This window comes from Lactuca sativa, chromosome 4, assembly GCF_002870075.4.
Source record: "Lactuca sativa cultivar Salinas chromosome 4, Lsat_Salinas_v11, whole genome shotgun sequence".
Lineage (NCBI taxonomy): Eukaryota > Viridiplantae > Streptophyta > Magnoliopsida > Asterales > Asteraceae > Lactuca > Lactuca sativa.
This window is the reverse complement of record NC_056626.2, coordinates 66185030-66196328: the sequence shown is the minus strand read 5'-3', so window position 1 is coordinate 66196328 and position 11299 is coordinate 66185030. Positions and strand designations below refer to the sequence as shown.

At 34.2% G+C, this 11299-nt stretch overlaps 1 long non-coding RNA gene across 6 annotated transcripts; it reads right to left on the bottom strand.

Moving 5' to 3' along the window:
• Window positions 1–3477: 3477 nt before the first annotated feature.
• On the bottom strand, window positions 3478–6544 carry LOC111879990 (uncharacterized). Of its 6 annotated transcripts, XR_006190369.2 has the most exons (8): window positions 6210–6532; window positions 5914–6103; window positions 5762–5837; window positions 4887–5145; window positions 4367–4537; window positions 4001–4046; window positions 3627–3699; window positions 3478–3528 (listed from the first exon to the last, which is right to left on the bottom strand). It is a non-coding gene; the product is annotated as an uncharacterized LOC111879990 (long non-coding RNA). The 6 variants fall into 6 exon arrangements; XR_006190368.2 differs by having other exon boundaries at window positions 3887–4537; window positions 6210–6544; XR_006190367.2 differs by having other exon boundaries at window positions 3526–3699; window positions 3887–4046.
• Window positions 6545–11299: the final 4755 nt, after the last annotated feature.

Below are 11299 nucleotides of genomic sequence, written 5' to 3'. Positions count from 1 at the left end.
AACACATTGGTCATTGGCTAGTTTATGCACATCATATACATCAATATACATCAAACAACCTTTGTTTTTCTAAAACAACTTTAAATGATAAAAGAGGCGCGAAACTTTTGTCACATAAATCAAAAAAAAAAAAAGTTGTCATAGAAAATATGTATGAACTTATTTTTATACAAAAACAAGTTATCCATATTCTCCAAAAACTAAGATTTCTAAAAATCAAAAAATCTAACAAAACATGCAAGATGGCTTTGATACCAATTGCTGGGTTTAAGTTCAAAAATAGTTTCATAAACAAGAAAAATATGACAAAGGTAGACTTTAATTTTTTTTGAAATAACATAAACATTTTATACACACCAAGGATCTTCTTGCAAGTTATTGAATGATTAAAACACCAACCTAAGAAGAGGTGAAGAAATAACAACCTTCGTAGTTCTTTCGGTCCTCTAGGGAGGCTTGGAAATTGATGACGAATGTGGAACCTTTGAGACACCAACAATGACCTAGCTTGATGTCAATGCTCGTCCAAAACTCTTAAACCATCAAGCAAGTTCATAACCAATATGAACTTAAAGAAGACATGAAGATGCAAGTATTCTTCAAGATTTCTAACCAAAACTAGAAAGAAAGGGAGAAGGAAGAGAGGATTCGGATTTTGCATCAAGGAATGAATGAGCAAATAATCAAAGTGCAAGCTCTCTTATTTATATGCATAAGGTAAAGCTATTAACCATTAGTCCTTAGCACTTTAAGCAAACTTGTCCCCATTGTCATAAGCATGTCTCACATGCCTTTAAAGCATGATTAGAGAAGTCATACACTTCTTCTTTTTATGCATATCTCGAAAATTGCATAAAGAAAAAGAAAGAAAGTCAAACTTTTGTAAAATATAAACCTTGTCTTTTAGGATAAAGAAAAAAGGATTCAACTAGTCCAAAAATTTGTACATGAATTATAAATCATACCATATGACATATATTAAGTTACTTGCTAACGAAATTTATTATTTCCATGAAATAAATAATTTCCAAATTAATTATAAGAGTTTTATTGAATATTTATTAAAATCAATTTCTAATAAATAATAAATTGTATCAAGTTGTTAGTGTAACCCATTAGTATCATATGTTATTTAGTAATATCACTTTAATATGACTCTTGAGCATACTAGGCCTTTCACCGCCGATAGGATGTAGTGCTGCCAATATTCCCCATTAAAGCAGATCCCCTTCAACGCTTGAGCTACAGATAAACTAGCGCTTGATAGCTGAGGTGCCCGATCCGAAGAGATGGGCAAACGAGGATAGCCAGGACCAATCAGCTCACTATTAACTCATAACCACCGATCCTGCCAGTTCTTTCGAGGAGCCCTCCGATTAACAATAAACGTGCGGGTATTGCGCCACTGGGAGAAAGTATCTATGTGATACTGGGTGGACGAGTTAAAGAAACACTGGAAGGCCTGAAGTTGAGGAAGTACACCCAAGGCTAGACAAGCCAAATCGAACCTAACAATCTTATTAACAACATTAGGAGTGAGGTTGTCCACAAAGAAACCAGACTCATGCATAACCTCATCAAAGAAATCCGATAGTGGCAGTCGAAGCCCCCTTCGAAAATTAACACAAGGAATCCAACCTTCCCTGTCGACGGCTGATAGAAGATAGAAACTTCTTTTGGAAATTTCACTCCATGTTCATGCATAAACCCAAAACAAAACTGAAGAGACTCGAACTCTTCTGGTACCAGGTCGCTCCTAGATCGCATGGACGTCATTGTAGATCTCGAACAAAAAACGGTAGGAAAAGAAATAAATATAGAAGAAGACTGAGACAGTTGAAGCGTAGGAGATACGAATAACAAAACTAACCCTAATAAAGGGTAATTTTAAATACATAGCGGGAGAATCGAACGGCTACCCTAGTAAAAAAACATCTGTGCAGAACGGCTCTGTTGCACCAATGGACACTAGAGTCATCCCCACCAAACGAGTGTCCTGATCTAGACCAACTTAGCTACATCATCCCAATACAGAAGTATACTAACCTAGGGGAATTGTTAATGTATCCCTCCAGGAATACATCAAAGATAACGGAGTTGTTATCTAAAAGACGAACTAGTTAACGGTCGTTGCCCCATATAAGTGCTAGGCTCGGGCCCTCGTCATCGTGGCATAGCACTTAGATGTTGGCGCTCTAGAGCCATAGTCAAACTTAGAATGAGAAACTCTAGTCCATAATGAGCCAAAAAAAAGTACCAATCGCTTCCCGAAACGACAAGTGTAGCGTTCAGAACGCTACCCTTTGATGGTTCTGCACCAATAGCAGAAAATCGCTAGTGGTGCACGATCCGCCAATAGGACGTCTCTATGTCCTGCCGGCCCAGAGAAGACAAAAGGTAATGTTGGGGACATGCTCCCCCGATGACAGGTATACAAGTGATCCTTCTTCCCCAAAAGAAAGGATCACCTCTTTCTCTCATTACTAGAAAAACAGCCTTTTACGATGCAAAATGTATGTCATAAAATGCTCAGACGACACACAAATGTGTGTCAAAGAAGGCCCTGTCATAACAAAAGACGACACGCTTTTGCGCGCCGTCTATTTACGACACGCATTTACGACACGCATTTATGACGCGCAGTGACACACAATGCGTATCAAGGAAGGCCCTGTCATAAATAAAGATGACACGCATTTGTGTGCCGTAACCTTACAATGCACGTTTAGGACACACATTGCGTATCATTAAAGCCGCTGTCATAAATGAAGATGACATGCATTTGTGTGTCATAAACTTCAACAACTATTTATGATATGCGCATACGACGTGCCTTTACGATACTTTTTATGCATAATACAAAAATATAGAAAAAAATATATAACAAAACAATCAATTCCATCCAATAACATAATGTCAAAAAATTATAATACATTGATATTAAAGGGATCTGATTGTACATTGTTATTAAGAGGTTTTCCCTAACTATATAACCTAATACTACATTGCTATAAAGGGGCACCTTCTTGTTTCAGTAACTCATCATTAAGCTGTCTAAGGAAGCTTTGAAACCCTTCATGTATCCAACCAATCATCATGTCTCTTAGCTTCAATATCTATCCTAACTCTTAATCAAGAACAACACAGAAATCCTATACAACAATCATGTTAGTTGTACAATATCAAGATCAACTAATTAATAATACACATGGTATGTATGAGAGTGGATTCAAAATGATCTACCAATAAGAGTTTTATACTGCCTTGAATCAAAGTATTTTACGTGGACTCAAGGGAAGCTCCCAGAGGATACTCCTTGTTTGTGTCATCTTCCTTTTGAATTTGCAGGAGAGTTTCTGGCAGTTCAAATAAGAAAAGAAAACCAGCCAAACCATTACGCTTTTATCCTTGCTCATATTAAAAAAATTCTTTCTATACATATACATATACTGAGACTGACTAACCAGATATTTCTAGAAGATGGGTAAAAGCGCTAGCAACATACTCACTCACAACAACACAAGCAGCCTGAACCCATCAACATTTTTAATCAGTAACTAGTCAAATAAACAAATTATAAACATGACTAACTCATTACTCATAGATAGATAGATAGTAATGATGACATCGAAACCAAAATCTTGTACACCGGCCTCTGTAAGACTTCATCCATCAGGAGGACATCAGTCCGTATAAACCCTGTAAGTAAAAGTAACCCATCATCAACACATTTTATTCATCTCACATTCTGGGAATACTTGGTATTACTGATGCCCCTCCACCTTTTTATTTAACTATGTTCATAAACAATATATATATATATATATATATATATATATATATATATATATATATATATATATATATATATATATATAATACATACGAAGTCGGTTGGACAATTTTGTTGGAGTTATCCGATGCTGTATTTATTGTCTGGCAGCTTCAAAGTGCCTGACAAACCAACCAAACACAAATTAGGTATCAACACAAACTTTACCATTATCCTTCACTCTAAACCATTCAAAGAAGCAACCTCCTTTCTCCTGAAAGGGATCAAATAAACAAACTTTAAAACGACACAACAAAGTAGATTTGACTAATAATTTGTCATATATTGGATTTTTTTTCTCTGGGTTTGGAGTTTTCCCACGTATATTCAAATATTCAATATCCTTTATTATTTTATCTTTAAGACCATTTTCCTAACAATAACATCTTTAACGAGCCTCTAAAAATGACGCTTACCATACTCCCATTATAATACAAACCTTCATATTTAAGTCTGTATATAAAAGGTTTAAAATTTTAAAAAGGTTAAAAAGGTCTTTTCCTTATTGTATTATGAGGGGAAATGAACGCTTACCATACTCAAATTGGCAGCAGTTTAAAAAAATAATGTGGGTGGTTACAAAGGCGATTAAAGGAGCTGCAACCATGACATGTGTAGCTTCACTTTTTATCCTGAAAGCTCTTAGTAATGATACTATGAGAGAAAATCCAATAACTGCTGCTGCAGATGAGTAATCTAGCTTCTCTGTAATTTCAACATCCATGAAAGGTAAAATGGTCATTTATCACTTCAAGAACTTAAGATATGAAACATGTAATTGAGTAGAAAAGAAGGTAAAAAATGTGTTTTATATATATATATATATATATATATATATATATATATATATTGCACTCTTCTATTCAGTTTCTTATGTGAGGTCTTCATTAGTTGAAGCAACCAATGCTATATCAATTTCTTTCTAAAGTTACTTGCTAATTACTCTTCCATCAAATGTAACAGACCCAAAGAGATCCTCATCTATCTGTTACTTTTATAAACATTAAACAAAGAAACAAATAGAAAATAAAGGGATTCAACTAGAATATTTTACCTTTGTAAGATTTGATTTTTTAGCATTCCAGACTATCCATACAGACAAGATCTTGGCAACCTTTTATCAAATTTTCAACTCCAGGTCCAGCATGTTGACTTTAACACATGGAACCGGTTGTTGACTTTTCATGAGACTTTAAAAGAGAATAAACTTGTAAAGATATTGCAGGAAAGCATAAAGCTTTCCTAATATCTGCTTTAATTGGCAACTTTCTAGCTTTACCCTTGGCATCTACTTCTCCAACTTATATGAATCCCTGTCATTTACATAAATAGATGCATCTAAATAACAAAACAACACAAACAAACAAACGCGGGACTTATAAAAAAATAACTACTACAGAAAGAACTAATTTGTTACATGTTTGAGCCAAAACTCTTCAGTTTCTTCATCTACCCAGCAAAATATAGAATGAAAACCAACACTCTGTAGTCTTTTTCTCATTTCTAGATATATGAGGTGCCCAATGCCCCGTAAGTTTCAAAATTAAGTTAATTGTGTAATTAATCAAGAAACTTTAGACTAATTATACATGAAAGGAAGACCTTATGTTGGTAAATTGAATTGACTGCAGCAAGTGGAACCTCAGCATATTGGGTATCAGCATGCATTATTTGAAAACTAATTGCAACAATAAACTGTAAAGGGGTATAAAAGTAAATAGATTGCAACCAACAAACATTGTATATGTTTATTCAATCTAATTAATATAATTATAAGCAAACATTATATATGAAACTTCACCTTTTATATGATTATATCAATGGTTGAACTTCACCTTTTATATGATTGTATCAAGGGTTATCCAAAATTCTTCCAACAAAGTATTTGTAATAAGATAATATGTTCATGATGAACAGAGTTGGACATACAAATTATCAGGTTGCCTGGAAGACATGAGAAGATGATTTGGATGAATCTTTTCCTTCCCCTTCCCAATGATTTTAGCTGGAATGATAGCAAATAACCATTTAGACAAAATAGATGAATACACCTTTCTAGAAAGTTCAAGTTTCAACTCTACCTGAGTTACTAGACTTGTATAAAGAGGCTTTTGAAGTTCGTGGTATTATAAGTTCAAAACAGAAACAACGAAATAATGCTAATACAAATGCCTTCTTTCTTGACCTTCTCGTTGAGATTATTAATGTAAATTGCCTGGTTTGGTGGTATATCCGCTATCAGTATCGTCACGGAGAAACTTCGAGATCCTACTGCGTAAATTGTGTGTTTGGGAAGGAAAAGGGGGGAGAATGAACTAGGATTAGAATCGAAGGAAATATCTTTAGAATTAAAGACAAAATTTAGTAAATAACCTACTTGAGAAGCTTTGTACGAGTATATGGTAGCATCTTCTAAGTTGTTTGCTTTGATTTTTCTTAGATCAAATTTTTCTCCAAATTCTATTAGTTGTTGGTATCGATTTTAGGGTTTCACATGGAACAAGAAAGAGGTGGTGATGGAGAAAATGGTAGGGTGGCAATGGATGGTAGGAATGGTGGTGATGGTCAATTGTGTTGAGGTTGTAGGTGGTGAGATGTAGGTGCGACGACCATGGTGGTGGTGCAAGATATTGGTGGTCTGTACCATGGAAGGGAACTGTAGAGAGAGAGAGAGAGAGAGATGGTGGTGAGTCTGATCAAGGTGAGCGTTTCTGTGGAATGAGGTGAGGTGAGCGTTCCTGTAGAAGGAGGAGATGCAATAGGCAGGGTTTTTTAATTTTTTGGATTTCATTTCTGCTGTTAAAAAACGGAAAACGCGTGCTCAATAGACTAAAATTATAAAGAGACACGGTAACACGACACGCTTTTTAAGATAGGTGTCCTCTATGTTTTTAATTTTTTTTGTTGGACACTAATTTTTGGATACACACAAATGCACGTCCTCTATCCTTCAAATTTTGCAAAACTAACATTATTTTTAGGGCATGCACAAATGTGTGTCCTCTATCAGCGTGTATCATTTGCACGTCATTAAAGGGTTGTTTTCTAGTAGTGACTAGACCATCAGAGTCTCGTTATGGGACCTGCTCCCAGACGACGACTAACGTTGGCTCTTTCTTTTTTGTGATTCTCAGGCTTAACTCAGGCGAAACCACCTCAAACGGCGTTAAGCTCGAAGACATATCAAAGCAATTTTATTAATTGATTGATTCAAATTTGTTTTGTATGCAGGCTACCTAAGCTATAATTAGACCCTTAGATCGTTGAAATTTTAGTTTTTTGGGTGTGAGCCATTATAAGCATTCCTACTTTGGGTGCCATTCCTTGCAAGTGATTTCTTGTAATTTGAGATCTTCAAGTGGAACACAAGTATATATGCTTATACTTGAAAGGTTAGTAATCCTCTCCCTTTTGATAATTTAAATTTATAGTTTTAAAAGTACATTTGTATAATAGTAAAACCGAGATCTAGGGTGCATGTACACTTAGGACTATTTTTGAAAACTGTCATCGCTTAAATCTAGTGTAGAGATGCATAGAAAACCCAACACTATAGGCATACAACTTCATCCCACCTACCTATTGGAATCGACTCAACAACCCTTACTACCTCTACCAACTAACCAAACACTCACTACAAAACCGCCAGTTAATGCGGATCAACACAACCTTACATACGTACTCCATCACCATCCACACATCCTCATCCAGAAAAAACTCAATCCCTCTCACAACATCCAGGTAAAGTCAAGAATGATATCACCATAGGGTCTAAATAAGTAAAAAACATCAACCCGTTAATGGAAAGATTTTTCATAGGCAACCAAAACAAAGTTCCTGTAGCGCCCGCAAATTCGGGTTAGACTTAATAATAGTAATTATTATTATACATTTTGTTGAGCAATCAAAACTATTGAACTGGGTAATTGTTTTTCGTACACATTACAAGGAAATAAATAATTATCGTAAACACAATATGTAAGCAAATATTATTAGTGTATAATATTTATAGAAAACATTAATATAAAATTTATTGTTAAGCAGTAAAATAATGTGTAAAAATAAAATATTATTTAGGATAAATTATATTAACAAAAGTTGTATTTGTTGTGATCATGAGCATGTGGATATAAAGAATGCTAAAATTTGACTTCATATGAGGAAGTTATGATTTATCCAATTTCACGTTCAACCCGATACGGCAACATGTGTCGTAAAATATGAATTAGAGATAGGTTGCTTATTAGCCTAAGTGATCTAAACGAAAGGCATAGTAATCAAAATTACGAAAGTATGCATATAAAGAATGCCTAAATCTAACTTCGTATGAAGAGGTTATGATTTTTCAAAGTTTCGAGTGTGAAAGAGTACTAAAGTGTGCACACAGAAATCGAAATAAAAATTGGTTGATTGTTAGCCGAAACAATCTAAATGAAAGTTGTAGTACTCTTCAACATGAAATCTACGATATAAAGATCGTCGAAAACAAAGCTCGTATGAAGAAGTTATGAATTTCGTATCGTTATTTACAGTGTAAGCCTTCTCGGTCCGTATTACAAAAAATAAAATGTGAATTATCCAATGAAGTCTAAATGAAATTTGTAGTACTCATTGATAGGAAATCATAATAAAAATTAAATATGACTAATATCATAACAATGTTCGTAGATATCACTAATATCTTAATAAAATAGGTTAATATGATTAATACAATATTAATTATTCCTCAAATGGTTTCTATTGAGATAGAACTTCTTCAAAGTGTTAAAATTTCATCGTTTTCTACTATTTCAGTCACTTTGTAGGCATGGATTAATCACTAGGCGACCTCTAATCGTTCGGGTAGCACGTATGGATTAATAGGAGATTAATCGGGATTTTTACAACACTGATATATATATATATATATATATATATATATATATATATATATATATACACACACACACACACACTAAATTACAATAGTGGAGTCTAAACAGAGTTAGTATTAAAAGTTGATTTCAAGGACTGGAATCTTGTCTAATTTTATAACTAAGACGTATAAAGAATATTTAGATCCAGTTAAGTTGGATAAAAGAATATTCGCATACTGTATCGCGGTAGTGGATAAAAGAATAAGCGCATACTGTATCGCGGTAGTATGGTATAAACAGGAAAATGGTTTTGGAAATCAATTATAATAAATATAGTCTTACCTAATAATGATAGAGGATTTATAAAGAATGTTTAGTTTGAGTTAAATCGAAATAGTATTTAGTTATACCCTGTATTGTTAAAATATTACATAGGAAGGAAATTGCGTTACTTTAATCTTGTCAAGTTATACACTAAGACTCAAAGAGGATGTTAGTTCAATTAAGTTTGGATATTGGGTAGCGTCATGTTAAGGATATGTGTAATTGGAACGGAGAGTAGAACTCTTTTATGTGACACTATTAGGTGTCGATGTACTAATTGTCACAACTGGAAATTTTGAGCCATGTAATCTATACATTCAAGTTAATGTGAATCAAAAACTTCAATCAAATACATCATACAAGTACTACAAGTAGTCATCAAACAATTGGAAAACCCTAGAAGTTCTTGTTAAGTCTATTTTGGACTAGAACTTCCTTATTGGATCCAAGTGGACCAATAAGCTTCCAAATAGACTATCATGGGCTTAGAACCCTAATTGGGCCCTAATTGGACCCACATTTATTTATTTCAACATTTTGGGTCATGTTGGGCCTAGAATGAAATGAATTAAAAGCCTTGATACATGAATAACTTAAACTAGTCCAATAAAAATATAAAAATCCTACTACATTCTTTTAAGCTTAAAACATACCCAAGATTAACACTAATATTGGGCTTAAGGGCAAAAAGCCCAAAAATCTTTTTTTTCTCTTCCCATTCTCGGCCCAAGGCCCAAACCCAAAGAGAAATGGAAGAGTTGACTTAAGTATGCCACCTCATCTTTACCCATAGGATATCCATGCAATAATTCTCATTCCTCCATGCACATCACCTCAAATATCACTTCTCTTCTCTTCTCTCTCTCATTCTCGGCCACAAGCACACACACACACCACAAATCTCTCACAAATCCTCTCTAGATCACTCAAGAACATCTCTCCCTCTCCACTCAAAAATCTCGAGTTCTAGGAAGCATTCAAGAGGAAATCTCCACAAAATTCTTCATCTAAGGTAAGATTATGCATAGATCTATGATTTAAATTCTTTTGTTATCAAAATCCTTTCCTAATCTATGCAAAAATCGTGATCTTGCATCCTAGAACCATCTCAAAACTCGAGATCTTCATCAAAGGGAGCTAAGGCCAAAAAAACACTTCATTTTCCTTCCATTTTTCCTTGCAAAACCGAATCAACACCCCAAGGTGAGCTTCATACCCCCTAATTTCTGTTTTTATGAGTTTTGTGGGGGGGGGGGGGGGGGGGAATACAAGTGAAAGTGTAGATCTATATGTGTTTTGTATGCCTTGTATGATTTCCATGCTTATATGTATGCATTTGTGTGTTATAATGTTGGATCTAGCCATAAAACCCCTCAAAACCGAGATATATCTTGTGTTAAATGATTTTAGCTTCAAATATATTTCTAAATACAAAGTGTCTCAAGAAAAATGGCTAAGTGGTTTAGTAACAATTTTCTTTGGGTTAAAAACACAAATTTTGGGCCAAAAATGTGAAAAATACAAAATTAAGGGCCCAAATTGACATTTCACAGATTCTGATGGATGAAGTGTGCCAAAACAGTTTCCATAAAACTATTTCTGGAATTATACTCATTTAGGGGATTAAAAACATAAATTTCAAGCTTAATGGGCTAAAAATGACATTTTCGGCCCAATGAGGCCCATTATGCGAATTTTTCTGTTTTGGAGGGCCAAAACTGTGATTTTCTGTAAAACAGTGGACCATAAGTGATCCAAGTCCTTTTCAAAGGTTTAAAATGCTTTTTAAATTTAAAAAGGACCAAAGTTGCAAAAATTTTCCAATTTGGGCCAAAATTGTCAAAGTTGCAAAAAGAAGGGATTAAAACCGAGAAAACTGCTTTTTCAGGGACTTAAACTGTTTTCTATGAAAAATATGCTGAAAAATATTAATTTCAATAAATTTTGGTGTTAAAATGTCAAGAAAATTTATTTAAGGACCAAACCGGGAAATATTCAATAAAAGGGTTGAAAATGTAAATTTTACAAATAATGAGGGGCTGAAAACAGAAATATTTCAAGGCTAATTCAATATACACAATTTGATCAAATAATGGCACTGCGACTATCGACGAAATACAATATATTACAATACCAAAAGTCGTTGTTAAACGAATTGGCTCGGTCTCGAGCCAATAGAAATCTACAACTACTAACACTACGACACTACGATTCATACAAGTAACGTTTGGTAATACATATACATGCGAGTGTGCACAGACGTCTACGCACCATCTTTGGGCCCCAA